The sequence below is a fragment of the Moschus berezovskii genome, chromosome 5 (genome assembly GCF_049115385.1).
Source record: "Moschus berezovskii isolate FMDL1 chromosome 5, NW_MosBer_1.0, whole genome shotgun sequence".
NCBI lineage: Eukaryota > Metazoa > Chordata > Mammalia > Artiodactyla > Moschidae > Moschus > Moschus berezovskii.
The window spans coordinates 51,729,432-51,741,535 of NC_142464.1; the positions used below are offsets into that span (position 1 = coordinate 51,729,432).

General features: G+C 39.7%; 1 protein-coding gene across 3 annotated transcripts in view; it reads right to left on the reverse strand.

Annotated features, from left to right (window-relative positions):
* The window catches only part of PPARGC1A (PPARG coactivator 1 alpha), a 125,329-nt gene that overhangs the window by 93,195 nt on the left and 20,030 nt on the right, over window positions 1–12,104 (reverse strand). The gene's annotated exons all lie outside the window — the stretch shown is intronic.

The following is a 12,104-nucleotide window of genomic DNA, read 5'->3' on the forward strand; positions in this document are numbered from 1 at the left end:
TTCCTCCTCCAGGAGATCTTCCCTTGATCAAACTCATATCTCCTGCATTACAGGCAGATTCTTTACCGTCTGAGCCACCAGGGCAGCCAGTGTTAGGCACACCCCTTGGTAATACATGCATTCTAAAGCAGCATCCTGAGGTTTTAAACTTAGCAACCTAACTGGGAAAACCCACATGAAGGCAGAAACAGCCGGCAACACCTTCTGTCTCCAGGCCATTTGAAGGAAGATGGGGAGCACTGAACATATCGAAGAATTTCTCAAAAGTGAAGAAGTAGTTAACATCAGTTTCTACTCACGCCTCTGGTGCCTAAATATCAGCCACCTTAGAAACTGTTCTCTGCTACTGCACTCCAGAGACTTGTGAGTACCTTTCATTTGTCCCCTTCTCTTTTCAGTAAGTCGCACATTTGCTTAAATCATTTCCTAGCTGCATCTCTCTAAATTCTCCATCACGGGAAAGTCTGATCGAAATGCCCAGCCTTCTCTATGACCCAGGACTCTGGTAACGAATTAAGAGTTAACTGGAGTGCAAGTGAATGCGAGAGCTTGCCAAAAGATGGTTAGAAAATTTTATGACAATTAGCACTGATTTGCTCTACAAGAATAGAAAAAAAAAAAAAAAGGTTTTAAAGGAGAACAAAAAAAGCTACTCACACATACACAACCCCAAAAAAAGCCTTCTAGCACTGGCTGAAAATGATACCATTGGATGACAGAAGAAACACACCAGATTAGCCAATTAGCATTCACCCAAGAAAAGCAAGCACTTTGAAGAGAGGGGAGAAAAGGAACCCATCAACTGTAATATCAGCTTTACAATAGCCCTGACTGTTTATCTACCCAAAGGAAATGCTACCTCCCCACTTTTTTTGTGACCCTCTCGACAATTCCGGGGGAAAAAATGTTAGTTCAACATTATCGCAAGCCAGAATATGACTCTATTTATGTGACAAGTTGACAACATACAATTTCATGCTTGTTGAACTGATCGGTGTTATATATTCACTGTGCATATTATGAAGCCTCACCATTATAAATATGAAACAGTATACACTTATTCAAAGTAACTCCAGCAGCGGCAATTTATAGCTAGGTTGTTTGTGCTCTTATGGAGTCCGTCGCCGCCTTAAGGGGCTGCAGCACGCAGAAACAGATGTGAAGTGTGACTCCAACCAAAATGGATTGACGATGACCTATGTGAAAGCAGGCTATTACATTTTGGTCTGCATGGCAGCTGACACTGGTTTGTATTTAGATATGTGACTGGTGAGAACACTGTGTCCTTAAAGCTCTGTTTAAACACAGGCCAAGACATTTGTCTACTGGACTAATTATTTTACCACCCTGCTATGGCAAGTATCCCTTTTTTTTCCCCTTGAAGAAAAAAGAATGTGAACGTGTATGTATGCGCGCACACACACACACACACACACACACATACACAGGCACACAGTTCCACTCTGCTATGTAAAGTTACAGTCAGTACTTTAAACCTTGGTTGTGTCAAGTGAGTGCTGGCAAGAGTTCCAGAACGCCTGCATCACAGGGGTTGTACCACATTCGTGATCAGGTGCCTGGGAACAGCAGAAGGCCACAAACCATCAAATCATAAGCTGTCACAGCCACTGTTTTTCGTTGAATCGTTTCCTCCTTTCTCTCCCCCTCTTTCTTTCTCTTAGCAAGCTTCAACCAATTTGCAAGTGTTCGCTTCCACAAGGACAAATTTGGAAGAGTGAAGAACAACACAATTTATCCAAATGTGGAAGGAAATGAGGGAACCAGGCGCCTTGCTAAAGCTAGATATCACAAATTTGCATAAGTAGTTTCCCAACGACAGAGGTGCTATTCGGAACAAAATAAATTGCTTGTATTGTATGCAAGGGCACAAACCTTGACCAAGTTTGCAGTTGCTTCCCTGCTCCTACGTTTCTTTAAGTACACCCAGATATTCTAGCCAAGAAGCCCAACTCTTTGTAGGTAGTGGCTCTCTGTAAGTAGATCTAAAATGTTAATAGTCTATTTATTATTTCATTTAATTATTTGTTTTTAGGTAGACCTAAAAAGGTTATTGTTTAGCCTAAAAGTCTTCAACATCTGTATTTGACTATTAAGAAAAATAAACCAAAAATATTTGATGTATGAATTGTGTTGCTCCAGGATTTTCTAGCAATTATTTTTTCCCCCTTTCTGTTTGTTTGCTTAAGAGTAACACTCTTAGTTTTCATTTTGAGATCGAGAAATGGAGTCACCGACAGGAATCTTGGATTTCTTTCTAAAGATTTTAATTCTGGGGTTTTGGAACTTGCCCATTCTAACAAAGTTTGCTATTCAAAAATCTACATCTCTTTCTACTTTTCCTGTTGGACCGAAGTGAATGTGTTGTTGGTCTGTCTAGTAAATCCAACCCACAAGATAACATAATCACATACATTCATTTCTCAGAGACCTTGGCGGTTCTTATCTCCTTGCTTTTATGATCTCTTATGAACAGCCAGGAATAGCAATTTGCAGCCTGTTTGTAAAGTCATCTTAGTCTGAACCTAGCCTTCTCCTCTTTTATCACACGGTGATATTCTGCAGCTAAATCCCATTTGCCACAGTAAAATTTGCTCTGAGCTCCATTTTAGAATAATGTGAGTATTCTCTGTGTGTATGGAACATATCAAACATGCAATGGAGGGCGATTATCATTTCAATGAACTATTTATTAATAGAAGATAGTGTGTGTGCTTTGCTTAGATTTATTGATATGCTGCCCACCGTACATTGTAGTCTGAACTTATTTAGTTCCTGGTCATTAGCATCTCAGACAAGCAGCTTTGTGGCTCTCACAGTCCCAGTTCTTTGTGCTTTGCTCAACTTTATTTTACCACCAGATCACCTAGAACCTTAAACATAAGGCTTGAGTTCTATGTTAAGTCAGAACTGTTTCCTATTAAGTGTTCCAAGCTCCCCATTTTTATTACCAGTTACTTTATTAAATCCTTAATAACATAGATAGAATAGTTAGTTAATTTGTGTGTTGAGCCATGGATGTTAATTTGTAAACATAATAACATACTGCAATCATTTGCATAATAGCATTTTAATCTTTTTAGTAAAAGCTGTAATTCCCTACAAAGTACACTGCAGTAGAAACTAAGTGACTATTGGTAATAATACAAAAGGCCTTAAAATTCTGATCCTATTATAGTGTTGGAACATACCCAAACTGCTTCCATAATCTCTGAAATGTTACTGTTCTCTGATTTAGGTGTCTGTGTCAAGAATAAAAATGAAGTATAACTGGTAGCAATAGACTATTTCCTAAATGTAATTTAGTATTCACTAAGCACCAGCACTTTGCAAATAGCTCTGAGGCTTTCCTTCAAAGTTCAGAGCTCCAGCCCTGCATATTGTGTGAGAAACACCAAGGAACTCACTCTAAAACTCTAAACTCTGTGCCGTAGTCAAGGCTCCGATAATTCATGCTGATGTGACACAGAGCAGGGCATCAGACATCAAGAATCTGGCTACTAAGTCTCCCTTCTGCCAACCTGACCGGCCTGCTTTTACCTCCTTGAACTAACTGCTTCTGAGCAGAAGTTTGGGAGAGAATGAAGTGGGGCAAATAGTTAACAAAGCTACTTCTTAAAAGAAAAAAAAAACAACCTCTTTTGGGGGCTTGATCTCTAGAGCACATTAACACCAATCACAAGACTGGCCCCCAAAAAGGTAAAAAACAAACAAACAAAATAAAAACCTAGTTTAAAAGCCAGGCCAAGTCATTTTACGCAAGATCTGGTAATTCATTAATCTATCTGGCTGCAAACCTTGAATGAATAACTTGCACTAGTAATGGGGATGGGCAGGTCTACACAGCATCAGTATTTAGAATTAGAAACTATGTGAATTATTCTATTATTTTGGAACAGAACAAGTACAAAAGTACTTGTTCATCATTTTGGGACAAATGGCATAATGGATGAGAAGTCATTTATCATAATAAAAAGCTGCCCTTGCTCAGATAAGAGTGTGTATTTCCTTGTGTACATCTCTCCCCTTTTCCTTGCTCTCATTCTGCTGCTGCTGCTAAGTCACTTCAGTCGTGTCCAACTCTGTGTGACCCCATAGACGGAAGCCCACCAGGCTCCCCCATCCCTGGGATTCTCCAGGCAAGATATTGGAGTGGGTTGCCATTTCCTTTTCCAATGCGTGAAAGTGAAAAGTGAAAGTGAAGTCGCTCAGTCGTGTGCGACCCTTAGCGACCCCACGGACTGCAGCCTACCAGGCTCCTCCATCCATGGGATTTTCTAGGCAAGAGTACTGGAGTGGCTTGCCATTGCCTTCTCCGTGCTCTCACTCTACCTGCATGTAATTCTGCATCTTCGGCAGGCTACAGTAAAACACAGTATCCTGCTTGGCTTTCAAAGTATACCTCAAGAGCACACAATCTTGAAAGTACCCTGAGAGGTTAAAGAAGAGGAAAAAAAATGATCCTTACAAAATTGTTTTACATCATAGGCAATTCCTTTTATAAAACCCACAATAAAAGTGTTCATTTCTAAAAGACTAGGCACATAATTATCAGGACAGATGAACCTTGTTAAAAATGTGAAGTCAGGGTGGAGAACAGTGGAAGAAAATTTGGCTGTTGGTCTTTAATGTTCATCTTTTTATCTGCTTTGTGTGTTGATCTCATTCAGAGGTGAGCCATCTGTTGGGCTGTGGTTCCACCACGTTGCGTATAGATAGAGGGACGAGGACAAACAGACACTTTGTATAAGCATACTGTGCAAGCACACATGGTTGCTATACAAATAGTTTGTCCACTGCAGTATCCTGCATCTTAATTACTTTAACCTCGACTAATATCTCTGAAGTAAATCTAAGAAGCAATGAGCCACTTTTTCCTGAATCCTCTCAGTTTTCCTCCTTGTGGACGTGGGTCTCCACTTTTCCAGCTCCAAAGATATCCAGGCAGAGTAGTGTTCAGTTCAATGACCCGCTGGAGAGTTCAGAAGGTAGGAAAAACCGAGCATATCCCCATACAATGGCTCACCTACTTCTTGGAGTACCCAGAGTATTGAACTAGTTGGTCTCTACCTCAAAAAGCACAAACTAGTACCTTCTGGGCTTCCCCAGTGACTCAGCAGTAAAGAAGCCTCCTGCCAATGCAGGAGTCATGGGTTCGATCCTTGGGTCAGGAAGATCCCCTGGAGCAGGAAATGGTAATCCACTCCAGTATTATTGTTTGTGAAATCCCATGGACGGAGGAGACTGGTGGGCTACAGTCCAAGGGGTGACAAAGAGTTGGACACAGCCTAAGGAATAAACAACAACAGCAACCACTTTCTATCATCATTGTGACCAATAACACATATGTATTCTCACTTTCCAAATTACAAATGGCTAAGGACTGAATTGAGTTCTGTGAAAAACAGCAGCAGACCTCATCTTTTGTAATCAAAACTTACACTAACCAAAGTGGTAAAGAAGCCACCTGCCAATGCAGGAGACATGGGTTCAATCCCTGGGTTGGGAAGATTCCCTGGAAGAGGGCATGGCAGCCCACTCTATTATTCTTGCCTGGAGAATCCCATGGACAGATAAGCCTAGTGGGCTACAGACACGACATAGTCAGACACGACTGAAGCAACTCAGCACACATGCACACGAACAAAAGCAACCACCAGGAAAGTTAGTGATGATGGTCACGGATGTCATGTAACCAGCATCCTGTGACTTATTTATTAGTACGGGTAGATGGCAATAGACATACCCCTGTGGATCAGAGCTCCTGAGCCATAATTTTCCAGTGGTCAGCATAATGGCAGCGAGAAAACAGGGTGATAAACCAGATGTTCCCAAGATAAGGCAGATGTTATCCAGGCAAGAAGTCTAAAACGGTCTTTAACTGAGGTGTGTAGAGGAACACACACAAGAAACCTATTCAGTCTCCCTGTCAGATAAGCCGACAGTAGAAGTTGAAAATAAAGCTGTACACAGGCTAGGTCAGATTGTTGCTTCCTGATTTGTGACTCTCCAAGATGAACATCTAACTGATTTATACCCAGAATTTGGAATTTTGTGGTAGACTACAAATGCAAAGATAAGTACAACATAAATTTTTAAAATACTCCATAAGTCTCCGTGAGTTTCAACATTCTTCAATGTTCTTATGTTACAGCCAATTATCTCCCCACTTAAAGGGCTATTATTTTCTTACTTGAAGTCTATGTTCTCTGTAAGTGTCATTACCAAGTGTGGCAAAAATCTGGTTGTGGGCCATAAATTGAATTTAAATGACAAACATTTATTGATGGCAAATTGGAAATTCCAGAAATCTTCAAGAAGTGATTATTGTAAATGAATTAGTTCTCTCGACATAACAGAGGAGAATTTACTCTCCTGATGATTAAATTAAGGGGAGGTGGTTTGGACACACATTTTTTTCCTCTGTTTGTTTTGTTAAAATTCTAAGAGGTTTGCCATTCATAGAAAAGTCTGTCTGACCACAGGCAGTCAGAAGCAGGAATTCATTACCATGGAAGGCTACAGAATTTCCTCCAAGGAGACAAGTGAGAAAAAGCAGACACCATGTAAATGTGTGGATTGGGTTAAATATGTTCTGCCCCTGAGGCAGCAGGGAGATGGGAGCCCCTGTGTAAAATGACTCACAGTCCGAGAAAGTACTTCAGTTCCTAAAGGTGAGCAGACGCTGAGCCAGATAGATACTCATGAAGTTCTGATTCTCTTCGGAATATTTTCCAGTTGGCATGCTTTGCCAGCTCCCTCTCTAACCTAACTCATATTTGTCAGTACTGATGGAATTTTCCTTCGAGGAGCTTCAGGTTTTGTTCCCTGGACACCATCCCCTCTGCTGTCACCTTGTCCCTTCTCCGCACCTGCATCGCATGGGGTTTGGAATGCAGCAGAGCCTGCTGTCAGACTCCTTTACTTTTGGCTTCTCCATGGCTCTCACAATGATCAGAATGATCGTCTTTAAATACCGTCTCCATCACATTGCTCTCCTGCTAAAAATCTTCAGTAGCACCCTAATTGCTATTGTGGAAACCCTAAAACATTTGCAACTGGGTTCTCATGACCTGGCATAATTTTGTACCCACCCTAAATCCAGACTTACTCCTCTTATTCCTGTGTTCCCATTAATACATAATTCACTTGAGTAAACCAAGCTCTCCACTTTCATAACCTGTCCATGAAAACCCTTCACTCATTCTCTCATCTGCCTTGGTGACATTATTCTTGCTGATTCCCTCAGTATATGCTAGAATACACACACAAGTACACATGCAAACACATAGTCTTGCAATATTTGCCAAAAGCTAATATATGTGTAATATATAACCCCATGCATGTAAATGTACATGTGCACATATACATTAATATACACAGCCTCACATTGTTCCCCAACTGCTAATATATATGAACATATACATGTATATGTATAATTGTATTCACAGTCTTTTTAATTCTTTTCTAATCATTTCACATTTCACCACTTACCCTCCCAACCTAGATTTAAAGTCTTTTAGGAAATAGATCTTTGGTGCGTTATATGTAGTTTTCACATTACCTAAGGCAGTTCATACTATCAATATATATATATGACAGTCAACTCATTCATAAGGTTGCAATTATTTACTGAGTACATACTTTCTCCTGTTTTCTAAGAAATCACCTAGAAAAACTTCAGTAACAAGACAAGCTGGTTCTCTGTTCCCAAAATACTCAGTTTTTTTAATAGCCAAGAATTTTTTTAACTTTTCATAGGTATATAATATATGCCCATTGTTGAAAAAATTAGAATACAACAAAGTTAAAGGAAAAAGTGTAAATTCATCTATATTTCTACCAGAATGAATATTCTTGAAAGCTTTCATCCACCATTCCCTTGAAAGCATAAAACAGGACACCTTACAGACAAGAAAACTGGAAACCATCTTTTTTTCTTTTACAAAAGTTCACAGTATCAGACCTTCCTGTGAGTTCCAGCAATTACCCAACGTGAATGCAGGCCACAGCTGAGAGCCCTTCTCTCCACATTAGCAAAGGCAAACTTCAGAACATTATGAGTAATAACCTAGAGACAGTTACATTCTCACTTTCCATGTTTTAAAGAAGCCCAAGTAGCTGCATTCAGAAGTAACAATTCAATGAATGAAAGATCCCCATTCAGTGGAATCACAGAGGCATTAAAGCAGAGGTTAAAATAAAGCAGTGATGGAACTTCCCTGATGGTCTAGTGGTTAAGGCTCTGCCTTCTAATGCAGGGGGTATGGGTTTGATCCCTAGTCAGGGAATTGGGATCCTACTTGCCACAGGCTGTGGCCAAAAATTATGAATAAATAAACATAACGTCATAAATCAACTATACTTTGATTAAAAAAAAAAATAAAGCGGAGACAAGTGGCCCACAGTGTCCCAGAAGAGCCAATGTGTTATTTAACCTAAGTTATGTGGCCCATCTTTACACACTGCCATGCTGTAAAAGTACTCCTTTATTCTCCTTCTTCGAACAATGCACAAAGCAACAGAGAGAAGGAAGTTGTGTTGCAATATTCTGAAACATAAATCTTGCTACCAGTCGATCCAGGGACAGCATCCTGTTTTCCTGACACATGGATCAGATTCACTGGGCACTGCACCTATAGGCCTTGTACCCTGTTTTGCTGAATGGCTTCTGAATCATACCTGGTCACCTGCATTTACACATCCAAACACAGGTTGTGCAAGCAGAGATCACTGTTTGTGTGCCCAGTTACTCAACCAGCATGTACAATTGCGTGCCTGCTCACCCTGCTCCTGTTCAGAAACTCACTGTTTCCCAAATCAGGACATTCAATTTCATTCTTTCATTTTCTTCTTATGTTACATAAACATTAACCTTAGACTCAAATGTATGGAAGAGGTCAAAGGAAGAAATTTCTATTTATTCCCAACATTTAAATATTCTGCAGTACTAAATGTAACTCTTAAATACCCTCTTTCTTCCTGCTTTGATGAGAATTCAGAAACCCTGTGGCCAGTTTCCAGCAGTGTCATCAATGTGCTATTTGAGTCAGGGAAAAGTGTTGAACGACTCAGTGCTTTATTTTATTCTGGGAATCCGAGGTAGATAATGCTTGTTATTGGCAGATCATAGGTGGCAGAGACCATGACTGTTGGGCTTGCTCAAGTACAAGGCCTTCACAAATGTGATGAGGCAGGATTTTGAGAACAGGAGGGGAGTGAGCGAGCACAGGTGAAAGTCCGCTGTGACAGGTTTAAAGTCATAGGCGCTGGGAATACCTGGGGTGACACAGCTTTGGGGGAAGCAACGTGCAAAGCTGTAGCCATTCAAGGGTTATTCTGTTGCCTGCAGAGCTTCTTCACAGGAGACAACACAGTTTTAGAATTCTACCTATGTTCAAAACACACTTTTCTTTTTCCACTATACAAAAGATGTCTGAGTTTAGAGGGTTAAGAGTAGAGGCATCTTTTCTCTATACAAATGCTGAGAAAGCTGCTGCTGGGTGTAACGGTGTTGCCACACATGGCCTTATTACCCTTTAACCCACAAAGAAGAATGGGTTTTGTGACATCAGAGAAAATGTTATGGGGACTTATATATACAGTCACTTTTTTGCTGTCTGCCTCTAAGAGAATTTCTGACATATCAGTCCTGAGGTCCTGGGCATTTCAATAATTTTGTATGGCTTCTAAGTCTTTTTATCCTATATCTTTACTTTCTCTCTCAGAAATCTGACCAATTCATCTTTAGAGTTTTCTAAAAATTGCGAGTAACTATTTTTTTTAAAAAACAGGGTTTCTCCACGTCAGCACTGTGGTCATTTGGGGTCAAATGATTCTTTGTTGTAGGGAGTCATCCTGTGCCTTGTAGGATGTTAAACAACATCTCTGGTCTCTACCCGCTAATTGCCAGCAGCATCCCCCTGACCCCAGTCACAGCAATTAAACATCCCTCCAGACAATACTAAATGTCCCCAGGTAGACAAAATTGCCTTTGGTTGAGAACCAAAGGTTTAAAATGACCTAATAACAGGTTAAATGAATAAACCTTGAGTTTAGAGTGTTGAAAACAATTCTGTCAGTGGTAGAAAGTTACACAGGAAAACCAAAGGGGTGTCTTCATGGAGATTAAGCATCCATAGATATCTAACTAGTTGCCAAACCAAGTCCTCTGAAAATGTTAATGGGAAGTACCTCATCCAGGTGTCACAACATGAAATTCAGGGACACAGGTCACAGAAAAGGTTGTATTTGCAACCAGCCCACCAGGGAGGCACCAACTACCATGCCACCACCCCCTCCAACACACATACACACATACACCTTTTTAGTTATTCCCTAACCATCCTCTGCAAAATGCATGGCATTCACCCAATATGAAATAGCCGATTTTTAGATAAGAGGTCTATGGAGATGAACATTTTTAAAAGTACTGTTTATTTAATGCAGCATGACTTAAAATGGGCCTGTAACCTGACAAGTGTACTGAAGGAGGAATGTTCAATTTACCAGTTCGAACCAGCCAAGTCCTCACATGAACTTTCCGAGACCCGGCTGAGAAGCCTGGGAAAGTGTAACTAACCACAAACCCTCAGTGTTTCCTCCACCTGATTCCTCCTCCCCAGCCTTAACTCCATTACCTTAAGCACTCTTCTAAGACCCACTTAAAGCTCCAGACGTATTATAAAATCTTAGCCGCTGACAGAATCTACAGCCACCTCAGCGTACCAGCTATATACCTGCTTCCATGTCAACCAACACTGAAAGCAAAGATTCTGTTCTATTTTTAAATATATTGAGCAAAGAAGCAGCTTGATATGTCTTTGTAAAGGATGGCTGTCACCCAAATTCAGTTATTCTATTTTTAATCAATGATAATAGACTTTGAAGTCAGATACACCTGGGGTTCAAATCCCACGTTTGTGTCAATGGTGTGATTTGGGGAAAATCACTTAGCTTCTCTTAAACTCACTGTCAGCATATGTAAAATGAGAATCACAAGAAGAGTACCTAAACAATAACAGGCTGTTTTGAGGGATGAGCATGATGACATATGTAAAGCAAGTGTTCCTCTTAAGATGTTGGCCACTTTGTTATTATTATTACTGTGCTGAATCTACCATATTCATCCTTCACTCACTACTCATGAAACACTTATTCAACACCTTCTGTGTGCTGGAAAAACTCAGTAAATATTGTAAAATGGGTTTTCTTAATGACTCAATAAACATTTATTCAGTGCCTTTTATGTGCTGGGTGCTGGAAAAACTCAATAAATATTGTAAAATTGGTTTTCTTAATGACTTGAGATTTCAACCAAACAACATTGAAGTGTAAGAAGTGTCTCTGCTGGTAGATAAAAAATACTTTTATAGTGCTTTGTATGAATCCTGGCACATGGTAGGTAGAAAATGTTAACATGAGAATGGTGGCGCTGGAGGTGACGACACTGAAATCTAGTTGATTCGACAATCCTAACTCATTTTACTTGCTGGAGTAACCACTTCATTTCTCCCCATAAGAAATCATTCATTTTCAAGTAAATCAGTACTGATCCTGTGAGAAAGAACTTCTTTTCTCAACGTAACACTTTAATAGGTGCAGATTAACATTCTTTATTATAGGGTAGGCTTATAATAAGGAGTCTAGAGTCTGGGAGGTAACTTTCACTACTGAAAGGTAAATTAATTTTGACTAAATTATAAGTAAATACCAGAGTAGTTGGGTGTAGAAGTTCCCATAATATAAAGAAATCAGAGGTATGGTCAAAATATAATATTAATAGTAAAAAAAAAAAAAAAACCTGCCTACTATTTTATAAACCTATTTTGTAAAATAAAGTAAAGGTAGACTTAACCCTTTGGTTAAAAGGAAATGCATTCTTTTACATTTTACATTAGGTACCATTTTCTGTGGGAAATAGACAGGAAAAAACAGGTTTAGTCATTTACTCTTCTTTGTCATTCAATCTTTCACAATCTCTTAGTATTTCAACAGAGTTTGATACACTCTGTTATGGGTCCTCAGGGCCTTAATTCTCAAAAAAAAAAAAAAAAAGCCATTTGTTTTCCAAATACTGTTTTTCC